Source organism: Pholcus phalangioides, unplaced genomic scaffold (genome assembly GCF_987345545.1).
Source record: "Pholcus phalangioides strain wild (caught in Gottingen) unplaced genomic scaffold, Ppha-v1.0 ptg000017l_1, whole genome shotgun sequence".
In the NCBI taxonomy this organism is placed as follows: Eukaryota; Metazoa; Arthropoda; class Arachnida; order Araneae; family Pholcidae; genus Pholcus; species Pholcus phalangioides.
Window position 1 is genome coordinate 4,265,953 of NW_028301610.1, and position 12,058 is coordinate 4,278,010.

Sequence of the window (12,058 nt, forward strand, 5' to 3'; positions counted from 1 at the left end):
ATTGGTCAAGCAGAGAAATGACATCACGTTGGTTCCCTACCAATCGCATATCGTAGATGCGAATATATACATGTATACTTTTTCTATCCATATCCGTCCGAATAAACGTGACCCCCATCATCGTCCAGAACATGGAAGCGGGTCAAGTTGTGATCAACGTCAGTGGGGATTTTCTTCAAGGATATTCCTTTTATTATCATAAGAACATATCTTAAAAGAACGTGCGGTAGTAATTTGCTATTTATTTATTTTTTATTATTATTTTGGGTTTTATTTTTTTTTTCTGTTCGTAATCAGCCAATGACGAGGAAAAGCAGCCACTGCTAATAATTTACAATCATTATATTTTTTCCCACGCGTTATTCATTAAAATTAACAAGAGTGTAAAAGGTGAGAAGGTTCCGTACAAAAAAGTGACCCTTTATTATACCAATAATGTTACTTTCGTATTCAGAAGATTTTTTTTGAAATTGTAGAACTGCGTATGATTTACGCATAATATCCATGTATACGCCCGTTATTCCAGAAATTTTATACCATATGAAGATTTGTAAAAGTCTAAAGTTTCACGAGTTGGATTATATAGAACACAGGGGGTGCACAATCTTCTGCTCGCGGACCAAATGTCATCCGCTAAGGGGTTCCATCCGGCCCGAGAAAGATGTTCCGGTAGAAAAGTATCAATACACACAACACGATAAATGCTTAGGCTGAAATTCTCTTCATAAAAACACGGCAAACCCATGTCGGTACGGGATATCACCAATTATCGCAAACAAATTGCAAGTAAAGTTGACAATTACAGAAAAAGAATTGTCAAAGGCAAATAAAGTTGCCAATTACAGCAAAAAAATGTCGAAGGTAAGGAAAGTTGCCATCTACCGCTGAAATTGCTAGAAAATTGCCATGTACGGAAAATGAACGGACAATTATTATGAAAAAGTTTGACGACCAAAATTGCAGGAATGCTTCTTAAAATAGGGTTAATATATGTGTGTGATTACCATATATATATATATATATATATATATATATATATATAAATGTGCAATATGTAAAAAAATTTAATTTTTTCTCGAAACTCACCAATACAAGCGCCATAGTTATGCAGTGTAGTGAAAAAAAGCATTGTTAAAGTTTCATTGTTTATATATGAAAAGCTTAAAACAAATTAATTATGCGAACAACTGGAAATTGAACATTGAAGATTTCAAAAAAATTTTAGAATGAAATAAATTGAAGAATTCACAAAGAATTCAAAAATGAAAAAAAAATCGTACGCAATTTCTAGGGCTCTCTTCAGGGAGAGCACCCTGACATTGGCTTAACCAGAACTTTTCTGAGAGCATACCTTGGCCTTCAGAGCCTAAATAGATGCTCGATCCCGACGTTCTGCTGTAGTACCATTGAATTCAAAAATATAGAAAAATCAAAAGCAAATAGCCAAAGTTGAAAATAAAAGCAAAGTTGCAGTCAATATAAAATATATAAAAATAGATACAAGTACATACCATGTGCAAGGCCTAGCTATGCCGGTCAGATTTAAAGTGAACAGTTATAGTTATTGGTGCGAGGAGGAAGTAAGTCCAAGGTGTAAGGAGGAAACCTGTTGCCTATTAAGATTTTTTTTAGATTAATTAATGAATTTTGAAAATCATTGGCATTATTACAGATATGTTTGATGCGAGAAAATCGTGAAAAAAACAATATTTTTGAAAACCCCTTTTTGCTGATTTTTGAATTGTGATTAGTTAGATTAATTTATTAATATTGACTTTGAAATTAAAGTGTTTTCTTTTGTCGTGGATACCATTCAAGATCATATTGTTAGCAATGTTTATTTTTAAGTCAAGGAAATCAGCTTGGTTATTGTTGTGATTGGTTTTTTTAAGATTTAATGTGCTAAGATAAACTTGCTGGCTGATTTCGTGAAAGTTGTTGTAGTTGAAGATTATTAAATCATCAATGGATCTTAAACTAGTAATATTAAGAGAAATGAAATTTTTGTTTTCAAAGTAATGCAAGAAAATATTTGCAAAAGCTCTTCAAAAACAAGTCCCCATAAGAATCCTTGTGGTTTGTGTATATAAACAAATACCATTAAATAAAAATAATTCTCAAAAATACAAAATTTTGCAAGATTCAACCATTCGTTTTTTTTTTTCATTTTTGAATTCTTCGATTTTTTTCATAGTGAAGTTTTGAAATTTTCAATTTCCAATTCACATAATTAATTTGTTTTCAGTTTAACAATGTGTTTTTGCTACACTGCATATTACAGCTGCTTATGACGCTGTAATTGGTGAGTTTCGACAAAAATCAATTTTTCATAATGTAAATTTTTCTATATATACATGTACATATACGCATTTCTAGCCCGCGAGCAAAATAATAGCGCATATCTGGCCCTCGGACTGAAAGGTTTGTGCATTGTGCACCCCTGGTATAGAAAGTTCTCGAATTCAATATCATGAGAGTTCTGAGCAATTTCGTCATAAGTTTTTGAATGGAGTATAATAGTTCAAAGTTTTATCGTTGTTCTGCAAACATACTTCGTTTTCATCAATAATACAGATTTCGTTCCCATAATATATCTGTCTTGGTACAGAATACTTCGTTAAGTTTTTATAGAAAGATAAAACACATGGAAGCATTGGCATAAATGCATATATCGAAGGAGTGTAGAGAAAACAAAGGCGTGTTGTTAACACTCTAACCGGCAATTACAAGGTATTTCTCCGAATTTGATGCTCGGTATTTCGGCAATTTCGTTCTTAAAATTCTCTTATTTTGGCAATGACGATCCCAGAGATTTTTGTAAAGCAGGCTTGCTTTTTTCGCGAACGTGTTTTCTGACCCTCCCAACTTATCAGATCAACTGCCAAAAGGCGGAGTCACATATTTTTCCCATTTTGATAGTAGAAGGACAGACACGCTGATCAGCATATAACTTTCTCACCCTTACCTTTGGGATAGTATGGGAATATGCGTACAGTATAAATAATACAAAAAAGATAGAGTATTTATATTTTTTTGGTTTTTTTTTTATCATTCTCGGAGTTAAAGGGGAAAGTGTTATCACACCTGCACAAAATCGGAAAAAATTCTTTAAAAAAAAAGAAAAAAAAGGTGACATTTTTTTGCGACATTTTACGGACGGTCTGGTAGTCGACACGATGCCAGGTATAATGCGGATCAGTGAAATTTATAAAACCGCTTAACGGTTAAGACAAATTCAAAGGTGTCCCATTGACGTGAAGGCGTTTTCGGATGACCGTTATATACGGTATACGTAACGAAAGCAAAAAAAAAAAAAGCGTCAAAATTTGCTATCATCTCTATACCACAACCCTGCGAACCGTTGATCTTAGAGGCATACTTCCAATTAGGAAAAGTATTTAAATAATGCGTAGACATCACAGACACGTCATTCCCATGTTGCAAGAGGTTATATAGTTACTAAAATATAAAAATTAACTTTTTGTACGGACACCCAGTCTTCAGAAATGCAATTAAAAAGTCGTTGCCCTGTCTCTCCAATGCCAACTAAAACTTTCCACGTTTATAAGTGCAATATTCACTGAGGTATTCGAATTCAAAAATCGGAGGAAAGTTGGGAAAGAACAACATAAACTAACGAACAACACTTATTTCTCTCGTTTATGCTGTTCTTCTCCAATTTTTCTGCAATTTTTGAGTTCGAATATTTCAGAAAATATTGCACTTAGAAACATGGAATTTCTTTTGTTGGTCTCAGGGGAGACTGGGTAACAACTTTCTTACTAGGGTGTTCAAGCACAAAATTTTCGTATTAAACGTAAATTTTTTTTTATTTCATTGATCATTGATCATTGTTGTCGCACCACGGTCATTTTCTGCACACGAGGGCTAATTAGACCGGGTCCTACAATTTATTGCCAATTCCGAACGGCAGGCTTGTTTTTTTATACTCATCGAGAGGTTGGTGCGCTAACCCCTCGATGGGGGACACCCTGCGGTAGCAATTTTTTCTGCGGTCATGTCACCGTTTTTTTTGTACCCCTGTGTCAGGAAAGTTTTCTGACAAGAACGCAACGGGTATCGAATTTGCGACACCTGTAAACACCCTTTGGTACTTTGGGCGAGCATCTTATCGACCGGGCTACCGCGCCCCTTCCCCCTTTTTTCTTCTTTTTTTTTATTTCAATAACTAAGCAACCCCTTGCAATATGAACGACGTATATGAGGTCTAGACCTTGTTTGGATACCTTTTCGAATTGGAAATATTGCCTCTTGGATCAAATGTTCATCAGTTATTTGAGGAAAAAGGAATTATGGAATCACCCTGTAGAATACGGCATTTATCTCATCATCATCAACCATTTTCTATCCACTGCTGGATGACGGTCTCTTCTAAATTTTTCCATTTTACTCTGTCTGGTGCTTTAGCCATCCAGTTGACTCCAACCACTTTTCTGATCTCGTCGATCCATCTTGAGTGGGGACGCCTTCTCGGACGTTTAACACCACTGGGGTACCAATCTAGAATACTTGTGGTCCGTCTGTTGTCCCGTCTTCTTGCAATATGTCCAGCCCATTTCCATTTTAAACGTTTAATTCTTTCCATTACATCATATACCTTTGCGTGGCTTCTTATCCCAGTGATTAGTTATCTCTCTCTTCTTATATGATGCTTTGTGGTGTCTGCAGCCTTTGTATCGTCTTGCTTGTGAGTGTCCATGTTTCAGTTACATAAGTCAGTGCTAGGAGCACACACTGGTTAAACACTTTTCTCTTCAGGCATAATGACATGTGGCTCTTCAGAATTACACAGTTTTTTGCCAAAAATGCCCCATCCAATTCTGGAGATGTACCATATTCTGATTCTTAATAATAATCCGCTTCTTAACTATGGATTTGATCTTTAGTTAAGAATCGAGAGGGAATTTTGCTACCACATTCATAACAAAGAATCGTTTTTGTTCCGTAGTTAAGAATGGAGTTAAGAACCGAAGCTGCCCACTTCTTAGCTCGATTCTTAGTAAAAAAACTTTTTTTCTTCCATGCGAGATAACTTAAATTCTTTCTTTAATAGAAGTTTTTTTTATGATTCATATTTTAAAAAATGGAGAAAAAATTTAACAATGCATTTTTATTTCCAAATAAGGAATTCGTCAGACTTTTTAAGTTATATCGAAAAGTTATCTGAAGGTTGTGTGGGAGAGTTGAAAAGTGTTGGAGTCATAATTCTCAAATTTTCAATCCATAAATATCATGATCGATGAGTCGTAAATACAATTTTTTTCATATCATGGAAACTTGTAGATTTGAAAATTTTTATTAGTTTAAAACTTGAGAGAAAATTGAATTTCCTCCACAAAATATGTGAGAAGAAGCTCTAATCGGCCGAAATATAATTGTACATAAATTAAAAATCATTATTAACCTGCTGCTGCGTTTGTTTTTTTCACATGCTTCGGTGTACGTAAAAAGCCAACATTACAGAAGCGATGACCATTTTTAATATTGATGTATTATCTGATCACTATATATATTATTTTTATTGGACCATGAAGCACCTATGCAATACATGTACAGTACCACGTTCATTTCTCCATGACAATTAATTTAAAGAAACATGAAGCATATTATAAAAATTATTGTTAGTCTTTTAACGTTAGCTTCACTTACATACATAATGTAAACACAACGATGACTCATTTATCGCATTAACCATGGTTTGACGATTATGCATATTGACCTACAAATGTGATAGATTCACGGTATATGAGCAAAATTTATCAAACTTACGAAAATGCTCTTTGCAAACAGCTCTTTATCACTTTCACCGTAACATATATGGCATAGCCCCTCTTTATGAAGGGTGGCAGGGATCCATCCCAGTGAACGTTGGATGAATCATATCGAATCATATCGGATGATTAAGTATGGATATGTTTGTTTTTTACTGCAACATGTTAAAAAAATATTATATATTTTTATTCATATATGTTACAGCATTTAAGCGAAATTTTGTGTCTTCAGTGAAAATCGTGATGAATTCCAAAACTAATACACGTGTGATGTAAGTAATGACTGATTGGAAGAGAAGATAAAAAATATACGATATATATGTGTATATACCATATGTACCAGTGTATAGACCATAATTCATATGATCACATGATGAGCGGTGCAGTTTTGTACCTTAAAAATCCTTTCGGTGCAGGGAATTAGTACAGTCATAACGACCCTGCGATTATAGCGACTGTTACGACAGATCTCAAATTTTTTCTTCTTTCTGCAATGTTGTTTTTTATCCAATATAATGACCGGTACAATTCATTCATTCCATTTCAACGACCGAACTCAGCTCGGTTCCCCATTTTTTTCTCTTTGCAAAGAAATGTACAAAATCCACCGTTGAGTGTGCTTTGATGTTTAGAGAAGGAAAGAGATGAGACAAAAAACCATGATTCAATTATATGAAAGCAGAAGAGTTGGGGTTTCCTTATTCACGTCATCTATCACGAGAAGGGAAATTCCACAAGTTAGAAAAAGCGAAGAGGCTAAATTTTATGATTTTTTGAAAACGTTCGATATAACGACCTCCCAATATCACGTTACCGACACAACCCGTTATTTCATTTTGTTTTTTCAATTATTTTTGAATATCAGCCATTGCATTGGACTTCTGTCATTGTTTTTGTACTCATAGACATATCATAGAATCCATTTTGCCAGAATATTAAATGAGAAAAAATGCGTTTCCGTTATATCTTAAAACTCGATATAATTGTTCTGTATCTTTGGATGAGTTCGTCGAGCTACGTATGAATGAATGATGAAATATATTATGAAATTGAAAACACGTGAATTCTAGATTTCTAAATTCCCTTGACTGCTAGGTATTCTCAGATTTTAGGCCAGTACACTATAAAAGTTTTTGGCGAAGATCTTTTATAGAATATGTTCTATACGAAATATGATAGTGTAATGGTCAACTTTGATAAAAGACGATGATAACTTTGATGAAGACAAAGTGAAAATAAATTTGAATAAAAATTTTTAAAGAGATCTTTGTCAGAGAACTTTTACAGCGTAATACCGGCCTTAACCTTTTAACGGCCAAAACATCGGTTTTATTAATTGGAAACAATATATTTTTCTAACATAAAAGCACTTAATTTTTTTTTATGAAAGTGCGAGATTTCGAACGATTCATTTCAGCACTTACGTTATAAATTTAAATTTTTTATATGTTTTATATTTAAGGAAGAATAAAATTTAATGTTTTTGTTTTTAATTTTAATGTTGTTTTTATGGACACGTGGAAGTCTAAAAAACGCAACAAAATTTCTTTCATGAATTTTATAATTGATATCTCTAAACTAAAGCATCAGAAGGGAAAATAAAAGAAAAAAAAATAGAAAATCAGTTCAATTCTTAATTCGGCCGGTAAAATCTGAAATATGCTATTTTGACAATCGTCTTTTTCTCATTTAACGATTATGCCCCATAATCGAAGAGATTCAAGTAACCCTCTAGCTGAACCAAGACTAGCTGCATTATGGCTCAGCGGAAATCCTGTGAATGCGAGTAAAATGGTTTCGAGTAGATTTAAATGTGATCATAACATCCTATAATCATCCAATAATGCCCAAAAAACGGCTACTTATGCACGTGAGAGGTGTTTCTAATATTCATGATATTTGATGTTTTTCTAATTTTTAAAGATTCAAAATTTACGTTTACATTGTCTCATACAGAATATGCCATCGATATTTTTTTATCTTGAGCTTGATGACATTCCATGTGAGATTATCGAATTCTCACTGGTAAAAAATGTCAATACCCAATGGGCTTGATTTTTCGAAACGTTGTTAACGAATGAGTGATTTTATACTGTTCGGGAATATATATTCTAAAAACGAGAGTTCTTCAACAATCATCCGAGCTGCCATAATATTTTAGTTCAGATTTGTCGTTAAAATCTGTCCGTTATCTGGGATTCTATCGAAATCGCCTTACTACTAGGTCAATTTGGCGGCAATAGCATTTTATGTAACGACTGATTTGTGAATCATTCACTCTATTAAAACATCTGTGCGCGAGTCATGTCGAAGAAAATCCGTAGTTCGTAATGTTTGAATACAATAATTTCTTGACATTCTTAGATTTCTGAATATATATAATTTTTTGAACAGAAAACTCAAAATTTTAGATGAACGTGAAATTTGAATATCATTTGTTTTGTGAATTTCAGAGAATGCGTTTATAGTTCTGCGTTATTGGTTTTTCCACAGTTTACCATTTTAACCCTTTTTTTTTATGCTCGCACCTTGATGCGCTTTGAATTCTATTTCAATATTGGGATATTTTGTTGAAATCGCACCAATTCAGAATATATTTCCAGAGATTTTTTAAATGCATCAACAGGAAGTATGGCACTGGACTGAGAGGACAGAAAAATATGACTGCATATTTGAAAAAAAAAAGTTGAAGTGAAATGAAATTGCATTGCGTTAGTTATTCGCATTATAAACTGTAATTTAAATAGTCAATTACAAAAGAATCACTTGCATGAAAATAACAGTGTAATGTCGATAATGTAAGGTGGAAAACAAAACTATCCACGAGATAATTAAATATACCAGCTTCATGAGCTCGTTTCTAAACCAGAAATGGCTTCTCGAGAAATTTTTCGATGACAAACTCTAAGTAAGGTTGTCATCTACACGTGTCTGCTACATCAATGCAACATCTTGCTGTAAGTCTAATATATTATACAAGGCCAAAATCTAGCTGCACTCAAATGAGTACAGTGGATACAAATGGGTTAAGGATGAAATTATATCTATCTTCGAAGGCACCAGGCCGCTAATCCAAATCTAATCTCAGACAACCGTAAAATGAAATTTAAACTGTGTATTATACAATAATTGACTAATTTTCTGTCAAGAAACACTAATGCAATCAGTTATGACTGAAGAAAAAGTAATAGAGTATGTAAATTTTTTTTATAAATGTAATGTAAATTAGCACTTGCCTCATAAATTTTAACAGTTCCGAAAATGCTCGTAAAATTCTTGAAGAAGCAATATACGTAATCGATGTTTCAACGTTATATAGATTTGCGTGTGTCTACATTTGAAGATGCATAGGCAAGTGGCAATTAAGTGGCAATCGGAACACAATTTTGACATTAGTGTCATTAGATATTAGAATTAGATATTTTTCAAAACTTGAATACGAAGTTGAAATATGGTATTGATATTAAGTATAAATCATGCGGAGCTGCGTTTTTCACACGTACGAACTATCACTATTCGATTTGCTGAACGGATGAATTCTTAAAACAGTGTTTTACAACTTTCGAGTACTACACGGGTGAATTAACTTCCCGTATCAGTCAAATTTCAGTTTTTCTTAATGCCGGAGTATTGAAAGTAAAAAATAATCTGGATTAATTCTTTTGTTCTTGATGACATATATACGTCCAAAAAAGGAACAAAATAAAGTGCAGTGTTCTTTAAAAAGTGTTTTTGAACGGAAATACTCATAATTGTGTGTAGCGGAAAACATAAAAGTTTACGCAAAACTGTTTCTTAGGCCGGGATTACGCTGTAAAAGCACTTTTACAAAACTTTTATAGTGTAATCCCAGGCTTAGGCGCAAATGTACAACAATAGTTTGAAGACGCATCTATTCCTTGTCTCTTTGAGATAGCGTTATGAAACAGTGTTTCAGCCAGTTATTCACCGGTCGTGTGGGCATCGTAATGGCCTCGCATCACGAAAACCCAGGTTTAATCTCCGCAGGAGGCGCAGTGGTTGTCGCTGAAGTTGGTTTTACAGAAGGAAGCCACATTTCCATCTTCAAGATGGATTTCAGACTTCAAAGTTCAAATGCGTTCTTTAATTGGAAAAATATCTCTCCACACAGAGCTTCACACCCGCAACACGATAATTACAAAGCATAAAGTTTCAGACTTACTTTTTTCACTCCCAATTTGAACGTAGATGACAGCAATTCAAACACCAAACATCATAAATTTACTAGGTAATTCCTCAGATGGAATGCTTACGAGGTGCATGTGCGATTTAGTAATACAAGAAAATCTGGACTTACGCTACCCAGATTTGCACGAGAGAATTCTCAGTTACGCGATTTTCTGGGGAAAATGCAATATCTCAAATATTCAAATAAATTCTCTGGAAAATTTTCAATTACAAAGATTGGAGTATAATTATTAAGTGATAATCAAGTAAGAATTGTCATTCAGAATCCACATGTGCAATGAAACTTTGCCTATTCGTTCCATTATGCTGGCATTACACTATTAAAAGTTTTAGAAAAGTTTTTCTATACTTGAAAAATACATTCAAGTGAATTGTAACCGATAGGATCATTGGTTGTTTTCTTCAAGTTTTGTAAAAGAGATCTTTCATAAAATTTTTATAGGGTAATCCCGGCCTTATATCGATCTATTCAAAAACTATTTGATCTCAATTAACTTATATAAATAACTTATATAACTATATGAAAAACCAACTCGACTAGTCATTCACGAATAACATTGAAATGACTTCAATATGGCAGTTGAATTTTAGTCAATCCCCTTCTCCAGATCTGCCCATGAAATTCCGGTAAGAGCTATGGAAGAATTTCCCGCTAAACTGGAGTCTCAGTCCAAGTATATGAGCGATTTCACTTTGCTAACGCATAATTTTCTAGCCTTTCGTTAATTAACAGACTCTCTGATAGGTATTTAAATACAGTCTCAAAAAAATACTGTATATAAAAATTATACATTATTGAGATGACGAATTGTGTGTGTTGATACGACGATGAAATGACGAATTTTCACTACTAGTAAAATGGCCCAATATAGGTATTAAGATCGATTCTTCGAGATTTTCGAATGATATTTCTCTTCATTCTTCACGGGATAGTTTGTTCGCATTTGTATAATACATGTAGTGTGATACAGGAAGTCTGCATTGAGTTTTTATGAAGAGACTCGAGAGAATTTTCCTGATATCGCCAAGTCTAACGCGAGGATAACGTGCATCAACACAGATACAATAGGTACATTCAGACTGGTATAACGTAGAATTTTTCTTTTTTAATGCTGTTGTAAATCTTCAATGTTAGTCATCTTTGGGTTGGGTATACTTTAATTAAACGTAAGAAAGGTATTTAAACATAATTCAATACCCACTACTTGGTTCCAACGTTCCAAACAACTGTTTGGCCAGCAGTTCTCCAAAGTCCCAGCTCTTCTCATTAATTAATGCCCAGCTCTTCTGTTGGTACTGGATTTGTAGAACTTGCCTCATCGTTGACGCATATATATGGAGTTACAGCAATAATTTCTGATAATTGACTAAATCAGCACCATAGCATTACTTAAATAATTTAATGCGAAGAATTCGCGGTTTAAGCGCTAAAACATTTCCGAATGTATAGATGGGGATTACAGACCACTATGTTCTATATGGTGTTTTATTTTCTGCGATGTGTTGGAATAAAAGTAAGTGTCGAATTTCTTGTAAAAGTGCCGCTGTGTTTGAGTGTTTTCCATTTTTGAGGATATGCAGCGTTTTCGCTGGTGTGGTTTAAGGGGCAATTCTTTTCTGAAAAACATTTGTAAAAATTTTCACACTAAAAATTTTATGTTGTTTTTGGATATCCTAAAAGTATTGAAGTGCGGAAGTTCTGTGATGGATTATGCAATTTTTCTCGAGTTCCTCGCTTAATTTTGCGTTTAGTACAGACATTACAGTATTTTTAAAAATAATATACACATTTTTTTTTTAAGATTGCAGGAATAAGTAGAAGAATGGGCAGTATTTAAAAAAAAAAAGATGATCAGCCTTTTATTTCTGAAGACTTCGTAAGAAATTCATATATGTATGCATCTTCATGATAGAGATCGTCACCGGGATACTAACCATAAAATTTCACAGCTTCTTGATGTAAAATGTGAGAGGAATGTGTATGTAATCGGGTAACCATAACTTTTTCGAAAGGTGGACAAATGCATAGTGCACTTTGCGCATTCTCATATGATTGG